The sequence below is a fragment of the Rhodnius prolixus genome, unplaced genomic scaffold (genome assembly GCF_049639745.1).
Source record: "Rhodnius prolixus isolate KJV_2025 unplaced genomic scaffold, Rpr scaffold_4, whole genome shotgun sequence".
NCBI classification, from domain to species: domain Eukaryota; kingdom Metazoa; phylum Arthropoda; class Insecta; order Hemiptera; family Reduviidae; genus Rhodnius; species Rhodnius prolixus.
In genome coordinates, this window is record NW_027411614.1 from 30,674,170 (window position 1) to 30,689,512 (window position 15,343).

General features: G+C 31.9%; 1 protein-coding gene and 1 long non-coding RNA gene across 2 annotated transcripts in view; both read left to right on the forward strand.

Moving 5' to 3' along the window:
* Neto (Neuropilin and tolloid-like) overlaps positions 1-15,343 on the forward strand; it is a 428,343-nt gene that overhangs the window by 92,038 nt on the left and 320,962 nt on the right. The gene's annotated exons all lie outside the window — the stretch shown is intronic.
* LOC141455630 (uncharacterized) lies at positions 4,044-5,840 on the forward strand. The gene is made up of 2 exons (XR_012459364.1): positions 4,044-5,457; positions 5,528-5,840. It is a non-coding gene; the product is annotated as an uncharacterized lncRNA (long non-coding RNA).

Consider the following 15,343-nt stretch of genomic DNA (forward strand, 5'->3'; position numbering starts at 1 on the left):
TACAATCCTAACGAACTGCTCTACTAAGAGATTTTCCGGAAAACTTTTTGTAAATGTATTAACATTGCAAATGAGTAGGTATGTTCAAAGTTAAAAGAAAATTATTGAAGCCATTTTTATAATCGAAAAACTGAATAAAACCTATTATCAGGTCCCCAGTAAAAAACCTCAATATTTAGGCTTTCTTAGGCTTTCTAAGTTATCCTACCAGACCCACAAAATACCTATTCGCCTTTTTCCATACTCAAAACAAAAAATATGGAGAATTAAATAGTTTCCTCTAAGAAAGATAAAGGAAAGTAAAACTTAAAACTTATTTAGACGTGTCCCATTATTTAATCAATGACTCGTAATTTATGAATCTTTCTATCCTTACGATATCAATTTTTAGCACTGGAGTCGGTCATTCTTTGGAGCTCTCTTGTTGGTATCCATTCCATAGTTAGCATCCTACAACTCTAGTTCCGCGAGCCTTATTTATCATTCATGGTATCTATATTCCCTATTCTTTCCTCCCTAAAATCACGCGGGCATCTCCTTCCATAGTCCATTTCTGTCGAATTTCTCTATATGCTTCTTTTGTAAGCGAACAGGCTTTGCAACCATATAGAAGATCTCTTTTCTATAAACATAAGAGAGTCCACTTATTCGCTTTTTTTTTTGTCTACTATCCCTGTTTTCCCGGTATTGACGGATCACTTTCCCATCCATGGAAGTACTTAAATTGATCCATGCTGTGGATTATACATAATTGATATGAAGTTACAAAAGCTAATATAAAAAAGTGTTAGTACGGAAAACACGAATAACCAAACAAATAAAAGTGAAAGCAAATAAAAATTATATTAAATTAGTTCATTTTAAATAGATCTGCTAAGTAGTTAAGTGCTATCTTTTAATACTTGAAACTACTTTAGAAAAAAGTTCGGCAGTTTGTTCCTCATGGTCTATTCTTGCGATTCGGTCCAGGCGTACTACCAGAAGAGGTAGCTGTGAGTGAATTAAAGACAAGAGAAAGTTAGACGGGCAAGAAGAGAGATAGACTGAGAAGGACAAATAATCTCACTTGAAAGGAGTTTTTCTTTTTATTCAGTGACCCTTCTCTTTCTAAAGTCAGAGAACTCCCATCTTCAAACTTTTCTTTGGTAAACTGTTGACAATAAAATGACTCAACTGCAGCTTTCTTGCAAATATGCTACTACCATTTTACTTTGCAAACTGCTTACGTCCATTTAGCAGAGGTCTTTATTACTTCTCCTTTTTGTTAAGTTCTTTGTAAAGCTGTGGGTAACAATTATATTTATATTTACTACTGAAATAATTACTTTAGTTATTATAAGGGTTTAACTTAGTAGATTATCAAAAATTTACAACTTTGTCTGACTAAACCTCAGTTAGGTCAGCAACGCTCCCTCTGGCTTTGTTCAATGCGGCGGTGTGAGGCTATTTTCCAGTTCAACTCTCCGCTTTTATTTGCCTAAACCTTTCCCATGGAATATTGTTGTTTAATTTAAGTTGGTCTTCCATTTTATAGATAAAGAACTTAGTACAATACAGAATTCTCTTTTATTTCGTGTAACTGTTCTATATTTGAAAATTAACGCTAAAGCCTATCTTGTACTTCCTTCAACTTGGTCTCAGTTTTGCTCATTTATAAAGATAAAATTAGCAGTTATTGTCCGAAATGGCTCTATTTATGGCTTGTTCAGAATTCAATACTTCTTCACACTTTTTTGCATTCAACATATTGAAGGAATGACTAACAACCTGATCGGCCGAGGCATAACTATTCAAAGGATATTTCTTTGAACTGTAACTAATAGAACCAACTCTATCCTTAATATCGTCAAACTATAACAAATAGAACCAACCCTACGCGTAGAATGGTTTACCACATTTATAAGATATTAATCAGATAATAATATAATACTGTAATAAAAGTTGATGCATTTAATAGTAAGGCAAGGTTTATTTATCAATTTTTTTTTCAGTATGTTGTACTAAAAAATTTGCAAATATTTTTTGAAAGTTAAAGATTAAAAAGTAAATATCATGGATAAGATGAATTATTGGATTGATTTAACTTTATTTACCCAAAATTAAAAAATTTAATTTTATAAGTGAAAAATTTACAAATATGAGAACAATTATTACTCGTAGAACAATTATTTCCAATCTTGAATTTATTTTAGATAATAAATGATGAAAGAATTTGATTTAATCTCTTGATTAGAGAAAATTTGCATTAATTTAGTTCTGTCATTTTTTTAAATTTCTAATCTCAGCTCAAGCTAAAAGTTGCACAATAGTAATCTATTAATTTTTGAAACAACCAATATGGATTTTGTTTTTGTAAATTTCCATTATCTTAACGTTTAAAATGACTGAAACGTTTTTGTAAAAATACCTACCAGTTCTAATATATGTAAAAAGGAGATATATATTACATGTAAGTAGATTTATGCAATAAGTTTAAAGTACAAAATGCATTATACTTTTAAAAGTGTAAGTTAGTTATTGCTGGACAAACTCATGGAACTAGGCATAAATATTCTCTTGAATTAAGTATTACTTTATCGGTTCAATTTTTTGCATTCAGTGCGTTCCAAAAACTACAAAATGAATAACGTTCCTTAGGTTGCCATTTATACTTCGTAGATAACATTTTGCTCTTACGGACAAATATTTCTCAAATTGGATCATTTTATTCTAATTAACGTTCCATATATAGAAATATACTTAAGAAGTTAAGTTTTTAATACAACACTTACTGCAGCCAATAGCACTTACAATTAAAACTAGGAGACTTTCATTGTTTTTGCAGTTAATAAAGTAAGTATAATTTAAAGATGAAACTTTATTCTAGATTGTGATTACCTTTATCCATGCAACCTCTTTTTATTCCTCAGGGTTACACTCACAAGAGTTCTCCTGCTCAGTTCCGCTCATTAGTCTAGGAAAGTTTCTCTTTAGGAATCAACAGCTGCACGGTCGTCTTTTCTGGTGTTGATTAACATCTTTACTTTCGTAATAATAATAATAATTCTAATTTGACGCTTGTCACATCAGAGGTTATTTAAATCGGTAACTTTTCAGCGCATTGCCGGCCTCAGGACGGTGTTCACTCGTTCTAGAGAAACTTCTTCTATAATTGATATTGATTTAATAATAATAATAATTAGGTTTCCAATCGTATAATATTGATTGTTCTGCTGTCAAATCATCAATAATTCACTGAAATGTTATCATTCCCTGGTGTCAACTAAACTAAATAATCAACTTTGAGCGATCTTCGATTTCCCCTTGTTGAGTAATGCTGACCTCGATCCTCCAAACAAATACAAACCCATTCATAAGATAAAACTATTTTTAGTGTGAGTGTTAAGGAAATCACAAGATGTGTTTTCGGGAAAAATTCAACTTGGTTCGATGGCATTATTTCATTTTGCTAAAGAATGTAAAAACTAACACATTATGAGATTAGGACAGAGCTGACGATGTACCGCGAAGTTTAATTTCAGAACTATAAATTTTTACTTAAGTAATAAATAATAAGTTATAATTTTGAAACCATTTTTATTTCTTTTATTGTCGAGAATCGCCAACCTTAAAAAAAAAAAAAGAAAAAAAAAAGGCCTGCGTTACGTATTTATAACCTATTTGGCCGTCGTCTAGAATTGGCCAGACGTTCGTTTCTTACATATACACACAAGTTGGGTATTTGGGAGAAGATAGTCACGGGTGGGCATAATCCGTTGGCTGTTACTTGGCTTACAGCCAGCTCCCTGAGAGTGGCCATTCTAACTCCATGGTATTTTTAATAATTTCACATCCGAAAGCCCACTAACGGAGAATATCCTATGAGCTAAAAAAAAGTGTAGATTTCTCTTTGATAAACACTTTTTTATCTGAAGAAAATACTTTCTTAAGGCATTTTCAAATCTAATTTTCAGTTCCAACCCAAGTTCAGAATTATCTCATTAGTCTTTTAAACTTTTAAATAAGTATACAAAAAATAACCGATTAGCTGAAAAAGACAAAGCATAAAGTATAAAGATATATAATAATTTTTACTTTTCATTTTCTACCGTTAAAAAACAATACGTTCGTGATTTGTCATAAAAGATGTCTCTCAAAAAATGACAATACTTTTTTTTTTTTTTTAATTTGTTTATTTATTTTGCAACTGCATGCAGTACAATAAGCAAAAGTGATGAGTGATAAGAGATGGCACAAATACAAATGCACGCATATGTATTATGTATCCACACACATACGTGCACATGCATGTGCGCCAAGGACATGATTGGAGTGAACAACGACCATCCAGTGATGGAAGCCGTTAGTTCACCAGATTGGCAAGCTTAAACAGCAACCATCCTAGGAGATCGGCGTTATGTTGAGATGGTCGCGTGGCCACCGCCGCTTTAGTCTGCGTTGAGGATTAGAAGGAAGTGTTGTGGTAGACATGTTGTGGATAAGAGGGTTGTAATGACTGTGTAGATTTGAATGGAGTTTTGTGTATCGAGTTTGGGCTATTTCAGAAACGAGAGGAATATTGAGATCAGAGTGTATAGTATGATTGGAGACGTAGAAGGGAGCGTTAACTATTGTTCTTAGAATTTTTGATTGTAAGGTCTGAAGTCGGTTGATGTACGATTTTTTGGCACTTCCGTAGAGTTGTATTCCGTACGTCCATATTGGGGCAAGTAGAGCGGTATACAATGATCGTTTGTTCGTCAGGGTCAGTTTTGATCTTTTGTCGAGTAGTCTTTTCAACATTTTATACCTCAGATTGAGGTCAGTTCGTTTGAGTCTCGTGTGAGGGTTCCATGTTAGTCGTTTGTCAAGATGTAGTCCGAGATATCGTACTTCGTTAGAGATTGGTATGGAAGTAGACAATACTAATAACAGAATTTAACCAATTTGGCCTTTTAAAAAATTTAAAGAAATTAACATGGGCATCTGGGTTGATCACAAGGTGAAACTGAATAGAATTTTGAGCTGTACGAATCAAGCAAGGCAAAAAAGGTAAAGGTATATACTATGTAATTAAAATGTTATTTTTAAACATTTAAATTCCAACTAGAGAAAAACTTCACAAAGGAAAAACGAAAGTGATCATTACAGAAGTCGGATAAAAAAAAAAAAAAAAAGCGAAAATATGTATACTCTTTGTTCAACTTAAATTGCTGTCTTTTTTAACAATTATTTTTTGTTCCAAAGACCAAATGTTATATTTATTACAGAAGTAAAATAGTTTCAAAAGTATAAATAACATGAGTTAAAAAAATCAACTGATTGTTTTAAAAATTGTTTTAGTTTAGATTTGTTTTTGTTTTTTGTTTTGTTTTGTTTTTTGTTTTATAATGCAATAAAGATTTGTTAAGGTAACAGTGGTTCTAATTCTTTGAAAAGTATTGTGTTTCAGATCTGCAATATTTCAAAACCAGAGAGGTATATTTATTATTATTTGTTATGTTTAATTCTAGATTTAAAATATTAATGTAAATTAATTGCTTTTCAGAAATCAATTTTTGAATACAATTTGACCATGGGAATGTCTCATTTTTATGCCTTTTGTGGTGCTATTGTTTTTCATCAAGTCTTTTATTCTATAATGGATATAGCATCTAAAAATACTGACGAAATTGTTGTTGGCGAAGATAATACTTTTACTCGAAAGCATAATTTCTTGAAAGATGTAAAATGAAGTAACAAAAGCCAAGTTTTTTTTTTGAAATGAATTTTTTTGAAACATTTAGAAATGATTAACAATTTAAAACATGAATAATTTGTTTGCAAAGTTTGAAGGTGGTTAAATAAAATTATAAGATTTTTTTTTTTATTTATTTATTTGTAAAATTACAGTGCTCGTGAGTTTCACCAAACACTATAAAACTGTCGCTTTTTTTAGTGTGCTCCAAAGTTGAATCTAACCTTCCTAACCATGTTTATAAAACTTGTTTGATGTTGAAGGAAAACAATTTGAGAGAATAAATAATGTTTATTAGCAATTTCGAAGTATGAGATTATTGCAAAAGATGCAGTTTGCCAACAAATCGAGAGGCAAATTAATTCCTCATACTTCTGTTCGCAATTAAAAATTAGAAAAACACCGTCAAAAATTTTTTGTCGACAAAGAATATTCTACATTGATAAAAAATGCAATTACTCTTCAATTAGGTTTTTTTCATTTCAAGCAGGAAGTTATAAAAGCAGTAAATGTTCCAGAAATGTGAGAGAAACATGAAGCCATATGTTTCACGTTAAATTCTTTTGTTTTTTATTAATATTTTTTTACTGAATTTTTTAAAATAATGATAGTAATTCAATAAAACTACGATAGTTACATCTTTATATCCCTTTAGCCCTTACTCTTTTAATAGTGTCTTGGAATGCAAGATATAAATTTAATTATTCACACAAACTTCCAATTTGATTTGTCTCAACTTAAATGAAAATGTTAATCAAAGGACATTTTAAAGAAGTAGTGGCAAACTCAATATGCCTTTAAATTTCTAACTTTGGAATCAGGCACATTTTTCTCAGTGAGATCACAAACTAATCTTTTATATTTCAAAAATAAATATTAAATTATTTAAAAGATTAAACTGAAGGAACGAGATAGTACTATTAGTTTTCTTTTCCAAATATTTCCAACACTTAACAAATACACAATGTGAACTCAATATGAAAAACTATATGCTAAAATAACACTATAAAAATGTGGTATGAACACGACGTTGCCTCACTATAATACATTTCATGTTTTATTTCAAATATCTCTCATAAATTATTCACCAACATAGACTTTGCATATTCAACTCAGGAAGACTATGTTGAATCTGAGTGTTTTTTAAAAAATCGGTTTGCTCAAGCATTGGCTATTAAAGGAACACAGCAATACCATGCTTTCATTCCCAGAAGTGAATCCAAAATATTGGTTAAAAACTTTTCTATGAACTCAGAAGCTTGCGAAATGGAAGTTTCAAAATTCCCTGATAATCTAAAATTAGCCGCCATATCAGGTTGTATATCAGTGTAGTCTATAAAGAAACTGGTGGCTTGGCTTGGATATGTTTTAGAGAACTTGATGAAGTAAAAGTAACTTTTCTTCATCCAGCTGGACCCTCTAAATCATCTCGCATCCAAGAAATGCCGATATTCTTTGGGTCTCAGTAGTGGATGTTTTGATAAAAATTGATCCTGTGACTCTGACTGGAAGAACTTACATATGTCCTACTAGAAAGTGATGCATGACAAACAAATGACGCCTTTTCAAGCTTAAAATATTAAAGAGATCCTATTACTTAACAGTATGTTTTACTTTGGACTTATTAGTGGAATTATTATTAGCATTATTGTATTAACATGAATTCAGAGTTGAATTAATCGGATTGGAGCTTTAGTCTTAAATTTTTTTAACAATGAAGCCATTGTCGTCCCAAATTAATATTTTGCCCAGTGATTCATAACACTACTAGCTATTCATGGAATTAATTTTAAAATTTTAAAATATGTACTTTTTAAAAAATTTAAAATTTAAATTTAAAATTTAAATTTAACAAACTTTATTTATCCTAACCCATATGGTGTCGCATATCACAGGAAAGGGCATTATATATACTATAAAATGACACCAATCCCAAGTCTGTAGCTCAATTAGGAAAGCTTCTACAGTAATTCAAAAACTCGGGGTTCCCTGTTTTTCAGCCCATTTTTGGCAACTTTACAGCCCTGTAACTCATAAACCAGTTGACATATCACAGTAAAATTTCATATTTTTCCAAGTCTATACCAATAGTACACATGTGCCAAATTTCAAGAAAATCCGAGATGGTGAGGTTCAGACCCCGTGTTGATTTGACATGGATTGACCCACTCCGAATATTTTTGGAACATATTTCTTCTTAAACACAGTTTGAACTCTCTCTTCGCAGTTGACAGTTTGGAAGGAGCCAAACTCCAGAATTGCCTTAAAAAAAATAATAATCCCAGAAAAATGATTAAAGTAAAAATTATAGATCTATGAGGTCTGATCATAATTTATATGCATGCGGAGCTTAGCGAAACTCCATAGGAGACATGCTAGACAAAAACTAAAATAAAATGAAGTGAAATATCCATAAAGTGCTAGATCTGTTGGAAGAATTGGTTCTAAACTTAAAATTTTAGCAACACATTTATTTTAACTCTAAGAATAAATAAGGTAGGACCATAATTTATAAGTTTAAAAATTTGTTGAATACTTTTATTTAAATTTCGCTGAAAACTCCTTGCAAGGATAAGATTAAAATTTTACTTTGTTGACTACAATTGTGATTGATTTGACTTTCAAAACAAACTCTAGAAGAGCACTTGATTACTTAATGGAGGTGGTCTTAAAAAATATACGATTTTCAAAGCACACTTTCTTTTTTGATTGCCATTAAATAGTTCCCTGACTTGAATTCTTTGTTCCCTCTTTTTGTATTAATAAAATCCATTAATATTGTTAATTTCTTATTACTTAAAAATTACAAATCTACAAGCCAGCGCCTGATTTCAGCCTTGCCTTTCATAAACGGCTGAATTATTCACACACAAAAAAAGTCTAAATTTATACATATTTCCACAATTTGAGGTTGGTAGGCTGAACTCCTGCTTTTTCCTTTACATTTATTTATTTTTTCAAGAATCGTCAGTTAGTTAAATTCTTGGCCAATCTCCAAAGAGCATATTGGGACACATTGCAAACATTTTATTGAAGGACGTTTTTTTCATAACAAAAAAAAAGGTAAGATGGAGATTTTCTCCCTTCCTATTTTATTTACTTATTTTCTTTTATTTCATTAAATGAAAATATAATGAAAGAATTGAATTTCATGTTGGTAATAATTGTACAAATACGAGGGTTGTTTGAAAAGTCCGTGCAAAAATAAGAACTACTTAATTTTTTGGGGTAAACCTTTTTTATTTTTCAACATAGTCTCCTTTTAGGCTTATACACTTCGTCCAACGCTGCTCTAGTTTGTTGATCCCTTCCGAATAATAGGATTTGTCCAAGTCTGAAAAATAGCCATTCGTTTCTGCAATCACCTCCTCGTTTGAATAAAATCTTTTTCCCGCCAGCCATTTCTTCATATTGGGGAACAAATAGTAGTCCGAGGGAGCCAAGTCTGGAGAATAGGGGGGGATGTGAAACGTGTTGGAACCCTATTTCCATTAATTTTGCGACCACAACTGCTGAGGTGTGAGCTGGTGCGTTGTCGTGATGGAAAAGGACTTTTTTGTGGGCCAATCGTGGGCGTTTTTCTTGCAGCTCAGTTTTCAAACGGTCCAATAACGATGAATAATATGCACCTGTAATAGTTTTACCCTTTTCCAGATAGTCGATGAGGATTATTCCTTGCGAATCCCAAAAGACAGTCGCCATAATCTTTCCGGCCGAAGGAACGGTCTTCGCCTTTTTTGGCGCAGATTCCCCCTAGGTAACCCATTGTTTAGATTGTTCTTTGGTCTCAGGAGTGTAGTGATGTATCCATGTTTCATCCACAGTGACGAAACGACGCTTAAAGTCCTGCGGATTCTTCTGGAACAGCTGCAAACCGTCCTTGCAACACTTCACACGATTTCGTTTTTGGTCAAGCGTGAGCAATCGCGGCACCCATCTTGCGGATAGCTTTGTCATGTCCAAATGTTGATGCAAAATATTATGTACCCGTTCATTCGAGATGCCCACAGCACTAGCAATTTCACGCACCTTCACTCTTCTGTCATCCATCACCATATCATGGATTTTATCAATGATTTCTGGAGTAGTAACCTCAACAGGGCGTCCAGAACGTTCAGCGTCACTTGTGCCCATATGGCCACTCCGAAAATTTTGAAACCACTTATAAATGTTCTAATCGAAGGTGCAGAGTCACCATAATGTTTATCAAGCTTCTCTTTAGTCTCCTGAGGCGTTTTGCCTTTCATAAAGTAGTGTTTAATCAACACACGAAATTCTTTTTCGTCCATTTTTTGAAAATCACTCGACTTCCTCGATTCAAACGAATGCCAAACACAAAGAAATAGACCGATCTGGCTGAAACTTGGTGTGTGCTCTTCCAAGAGATGCTACTAACTAAACATAACCTCGATACGCGCCAGTAGTGCTATCTCTCTGACTTTGCACGGACTTTTCAAACGACCTTCGTATATGAATAAATTTTTTCCTTACTTCTCATCTTACAAACTGCGAATCGCCGATCATATTTATTTTATACATCTTTCGAAAATCATCTTATTTGTTCTAAAAGAGAAGAGTTTTTGAAACTCATGTAGGGGGAAATTTAGACACAATTAAATTGAAAACATTTTAATTAAATTTTCAGATTGGTACAAATAGTGAATTCGTTTAACTTCACTATAAATTCCTTTTATTTACCATTAGATAAAATCTAAGCCCTAGACCGGGAATCGAACACAGTAACACATAAATCTTAGCTGGCCTCGCCTTTAACTGGTTGGCTGTCGTGGTGTCTTAGTTAAATAAATATGCGAACTCTAAAATGAAAGAGAAGAAACAAAATAGAAATAAAACGAAGAAGATTGAAATTGAAGATAAAATGAATGTTGTTAAAAAACTAAATGTTCACTTGAGGGTATTGTGGAAGGTTCAGAAACTCGAATTAATTATGAAGTTAAGAAGGTGGAAAATAATGCATTTTAGAAACGTAGGTGTGGGGAATTAAGAGCAGAAATTGAAAGCAAGTAATAATATTCTATTGCAAGAGCTTTCAGGAGAAAATAATGAAGTTAATGAAATAGCGACTAAAGAACAAGTTATGAAAGGATGAAAGGCAATTAGAAGGAGTAGTATATAATGGAAATTTAGAGAATTCCTTCAAATTTGTTATCTAAAATGAATTTCAGAATGCTTCAATCTTGATGTACAGTCTTAAGATTTGTAAGATTTAACCCACATAAAACAGATATTGGACACCACAAATGGATTTTGGGTCCAGTCTAAAAAAAATTAACTGCCTAAAAAATAAGGTTAATTTTTTCTTCTAACGATGCTAAATTACTGTAAATAATTTTTTAAAATCTTTATTATTCATTTCCCTTTGGCATCTTTAAGAAAATTTTCGAGTTCACTACTAACATCCACATTTTTTTCATGCTTTAATTTTATCTGCAGATGCTAGAATATATTTTTATTTTCCCTCGCTTACAACTTTTTAAATTGTTTGTAATACAAAGATTTATTGTTAGTATATAAATTTAATCGATTATACGAGTGGAAAATACGCTTTTAGATTATAAGATATTCATAGGTTTTTATATACTGAGGCGTTTCACTTACACACAATTCCTGTTCAACATTTTGAGGAACCTTAGGGTGTCACGGAACCCAAATTGAGAACCTGCTTTACACGGTTAGCCGAGTTATTTATTTATTTTTTTTAATAAAAATATAGAGGAGAAGGTGGTAATATGGGACGGGGTTGGAATTTGGGACATCCCTGTTTTTGTGAAACCAGTAGTGGCTACCTGTTAGTTTTTGGTGCCTTACTACTCTTTGAGTTAGGCTTTGTCTGCTGCAGAAGGCAGCGCGTCAATCGAGTGACAGCTTTGACCAAGAGAGGACTGTGTTGATTTTGTCAATGCTAAAAAGTTTTCTTAAGGTTGATTTTTTTCTGCTTTTGGTTAATACCGAGGAAAGTTAGTATAATTTCCCTTAGTCATTAAAAATGTAGAAAGTATTATGGATTTCAAATATGAATGTATATTGGAAGAAAATGAGCTTATATTGTAACTACGCGGTGTATTATGGGACAGCGTCATCCCATATAACAACCTCGTTAATCGTCTGCCAAAAAAGTGTGAAAAGTGGCACTGAGGGCGAAACTAATGTCTTATAATTTTATTTTTTTTCTACAGGGTACTATAAAGAGCCTAAAAAGATCATTTCAAAGATTTCTTGACATTTCTCTAAGAAAACTGATTACACCCTAATTTTTTTCCTAAATGTACGATAATTGTGTAAAATATAGTTTTGTGGCATATTTACAGCTTATTTTTACAATTCATGGAGAAACGAGAACATTAACTATAATTATTATGTGTGTCCCATATTACCACCACACTTTCTGAAAACCCAATATGGCACCACGACAGACTTTTACAGTTTAACTCCAGACTCCTTGCTGTAATCCACTCAGGACTCCAAATTTACAAAGACAAATAATGTATGTCTATGATTTTTACTTCAGAGTAGATTTTTAATTCAGTAGTGTTCAAAATATACAAGGTAAAAAAAGACTGTCCCATATTACCACCTTCTCTTCTATTGTGGAACTGATTGAGTTTTAAGTTGTATTTTATGATTTAAACTGTTTATTTCAAGTTAATTCAATTAAGAGAATGTATTATAATGATAAAACTTGAAACACTAATTTCTCACTGTTCAACCAGTCGTTTTATTTTAAAAATTTTCCACATTTATTCCTGAATATTGATTATTGAATGAATTGAAGAAAAAATGAAGTGTATACGAAAGATGAAAGCTTTTGTGCTTAAAAATAAAATAAAATAAAATTAGAGGCATATTTTTAATTACTCTTAATGGAATACTACTGAAATAAATGCAAAAAATTAAGGAGAGTTTCTTTCTTACGTGCTCGAAAGGGACACAATAATCATGGGCTAACGGAAAATTACTTATTTCCATCTAAAGTAACTGTTCATTGAATGGCTGAGAAGAATTCAAGGCCTGTTTCATCTGCACTCCTTGGACAGTTCTGAAAGTTAGTAGGGGGCGGTCCAGTATTGAATTTTTTTGGGTGGAGAGAGGGTTGTTACATGGGTTCAGAGTGGTTTTGGATAATAGCGAAGGGTTTACCTACCCACTGATGTATAATAATCATGTCCAGATACTCAAATTCGATTCTTCCAGAATTATAAAATTAAAACCTAATTTGATTAAATGAAGACTGAAAAGAAATAAAGATTGGTTCACTAGGAAAAATATTGCAATAAATAGTTCAGTATCGTACAATTTAAAAACATTCAAATTCTGAGCTCAATTTAGCCAATAGTGTCTCAGATGATCACACTAGAATTGGTTGCTAAAATCAGTAATTGTGAACGTTTACTTTTACATAAGTTATTTAATTAGCCAATGAGATGACGTTACACAATAAAATCTACTCATTCTTAAAGAATTTCTTATAAAAATGGTATCAAAACTACTTTGCAATTGGATTAATATTTTAATTGAATGTTGTGATGAGAAAGGTAGGTCAAACTAATTAGATAACTACAGCTAGCAAGCCAGATGTGAGGTATGATCTAATTCAAGAGAGTTTAATTTCTAGTTATTTTGTTGCGACTCGTTTTATATTTATTAAAATATTTTTAGTTAAATTTAATTGAGTTCGTTACTCTTTTATTCTGCTGTAATTTCGATCCCAACTGTTTAATGAAGCCTTTTACCCACATTACTTTACTTATATGAATCTGTGATTACTCTGATTTGATGGCATAATATTTTTAGATTTATTCTTCTTTTATGCAAAATTAACTTTCTTTTAACAAAAAAAAATTCATTCATTTCAATTGTATATCCATTAGAATAACATATACATATACATATTTTTAAATAAATTTTTTCATGCCTGTTATTCAACTAGTAAGAGAAGGTGGTGTTGTAATCGTGCACATTTTGATATTTCACCAGAAATATTCACTCAGTGAGGCCCCACTGAGTGCAAAAAAAAAAAATATTTAAAAAAATGGTTTTCTTAAAAATTTCTGGATCGGTGAACCCACAGAAACTGAAATACTGCAGAAAATATTTCGTTTTGCTGCCGATAGAGGACGCCACCCACAGTAAAGTTTTGGACAACTAAAAGATTCACTTTACTGAATAGTTTTTTTTAGTTTAGGATTTTCTTAAAAACGGCTCTTTAATTTTTTTGTAAAAACTTAACTTTTTAACTTACCTACGCACTTAGGTTTAAACTTTTTATCATTTCAGGCAAATTCGATTATGGCACTCTGTGAGAGAATAGTTAGGCCTTTCTGTATGGAGCCATTTTATATATTGTATTGTCTTACCTCCTGTATAATAAGAATCAATTGTGGAATTGATCTATAAGAGTGTGAAGGCCAATAATTCTTATTTTAGATTGGTCCAGACACTTGAAATGTCGCATCATATTCCACACTAAACTGCGTCCCTACAAAACGTTGATCATTACCTGTGCTCATATATACACAGATGGATGGTACATAACACTATAACTAGAAAGCTCTTCGGAGAAAATTATTTATCCAATAAGGCGTCTCTCACAAGGAATGGAGGTGGATTCAAGACTGGAGAATGGCAGCTTCAATCACAGATGTCTGTGATGTCCCCTCTGGCGTTCTTGACACACAAATGATTTTGATAAGGTCTGAACGTTTATTTGTAACATTTCAACCCAGAAAATTCGATTAAGGATATGTTACTTCTCTAATGTACGATCCTTTCTCTAGTGTGGTGTTAAGGAAGGTAAATGCGTTGTTATAATGAGTTTGAGAGAAGATTCCTCTGCAGGAACTACCTTTGTACTTAATGGACAGTTCACTTTCTGGGTAGACTTCTTTGTCAAGTTCATTTCAGTGTAATGAACAGCTAGAATTAGAATTAAATACGATTCAAATGTTCGGAATTAGTAGAAATTTGGTGAGTTAGAACATTAAGAAAGAAGTAATGAGAACGAGACTTTTTTTTTTCTCAGGTTTAAAAACAGAGAGAATGTGATATTTGGCCGTTCGAATATTTTAAATATTTTAGCACATTCCTAATTCGCACCTACCTTAAATCAATCTATTTCTTTTCCCTTCTTGCCGTATTTAAATTCATTCATGTTTTCTTTTTAAATACATTCACTCTGAACTTCTTTTTCTACTTGTGTACAATTTAGCTGCCAAGAATTTCTTTTACATCAAGTAGAACACGTTGGCATTATTAACAGTTCAAATGCATTTCCAATTAAATCCGATATATGGTATTTAAACTGTAAAACATTATATCAGCAACGCGATAGTATCAGTTGTTGAAATTTAAATTTTACTCACAACTGCACGAGTTGTTTAATTTACTTTTTGAGTAGGTCACATGTAGATCAATTAAAACTAATGCCCAAAAAATTGTTTCTTCGGGCAATCATGATTCCTTCTGAAGTGACGCTCCTGAACAATTAATTGTTATTCTTCTATAACACAGCGCAAAACAATTGTGTTTAAAATTTGTAGAGTTTTTCTAAAATGGCTAGAAAACGGATAATAACACATTTTTTCAGGAATCTATTCCTTACTTCTCTGA